This window comes from Tupaia chinensis, unplaced genomic scaffold, assembly GCF_000334495.1.
Source record: "Tupaia chinensis unplaced genomic scaffold, TupChi_1.0 Scaffold141759_1, whole genome shotgun sequence".
NCBI lineage: Eukaryota > Metazoa > Chordata > Mammalia > Scandentia > Tupaiidae > Tupaia > Tupaia belangeri.
In genome coordinates this window covers 1-1414 of record NW_006201617.1, presented here as the reverse complement: position 1 = coordinate 1414, position 1414 = coordinate 1, and the positions used below count along the sequence as shown (strand labels likewise).

The following is a 1414-nucleotide window of genomic DNA, read 5'->3' as shown; positions in this document are numbered from 1 at the left end:
CTCAGCAAAATTGGCATACAAGGGTCATTTCTCAACACAATAAAAGCTATCTATGGAAAACCCATCGCGAATATCATCCTGAATGGAGAAAAACTGAAAGCTTTTCCACTAAAAACGGTTACAAGACAAGGATGCCCACTTTCTCCACTCCTTTTCAACATAGTATTGGAAGTCCTCGCCAACACAATCAGAAAAGAGGAAAAAATTAAAGGCATCCAAATAGGAAAAGAAGAGGTGAAACTCTCTCTATTCACAGATGACATGATTGTGTACATAGAAGACCCAATGATTTCCATGAAGAAATTTCTGGCAGTAATGCACGAATACAATAAAGTTGCAGGATACAAAATTAATATACAAAAGTCTATAGCATTGCTACATACAAACAACAGGCAGACAGAGATAGAACTGAAAAAAGTTGTTCCATTTACCATAGCCACCAAAAGTATAAGATACTTACGGATAAATCTAACCAAAGAAGATAAAGACCTCAGAGCTGGGCTGGCAGCGGTGGCTGGCCGTGTGTGCACTCTCGGGATGGAGGGCGAGCGCCGGTCATCGCAGGTGCACTCCTTGGGCCTCTGGGCCCGGGAGCAGCGCTCCTTTGCCAGGTAGCAGTGGCTCCTCCGTCCTGCTGCAGGCCGAGGTGCTGGATCTGGACGAGGACGAGGATGACCTGGAGGTGTTCAGTAAGGATGCCTCACTGATGGACATGAACTCCTTCAGCCCTGTGATGCTGACATCCCCCTTATCAATGATAAACCAAATCAAGTTTGAAGATGAGCCAGATTTAAAGGATCTCTTCATTACAGTGGATGAACCTGAAAGCTATGTCACTACAATTGAAACTTTCATTACTTAACAAATTATTACTAAGACATCTCGTGGGGAATTTGACTCCAGTGAATTTGAAGTTAGAAGACGTTATCAAGATTTCCTTTGGTTGAAGGGAAAACTTGAGGAAACACACCCCACTCTGATTATTCCACCATTGCCAGAAAAATTTATAGTGAAAGGAATGGTGGAACGCTTTAATGATGACTTCATTGAGACACGCAGAAAGGCTTTACAAAAGTTTTTGAACCAAATTGCTGATCATCCAACTTTAACATTTAATGAAGACTTCAAAGTTTTTCTCACTGCACAAGCTTGGGAACGCTTCACACAAGAAGCAAGGGCCTGGGTTCCTGAGCAGGATGGGGCAGACCATCAGAGCTGTGGCATCCTCAGTGACAGGAGTTAAAAACTGCCCCGAGGAGTTCATGGAAATGAATCACTTTATCGAGATATTTAGCCAGAAAATAAATTTGAAAGATAAAATATCTCAGAGAATTTACAAAGAAGAACAAGAATATTTTGACAAAATGAAAGAATATGGCCCAGTACATATTTACCAGACTAACTGAGATGGAAG

General features: G+C 41.8%; 1 pseudogene; it reads left to right on the top strand.

Moving 5' to 3' along the window:
* The first annotated feature begins 604 nt into the window (after window positions 1-604).
* Window positions 605-1406, top strand: LOC102497223 (sorting nexin-7 pseudogene; annotated as a pseudogene).
* Window positions 1407-1414: the final 8 nt, after the last annotated feature.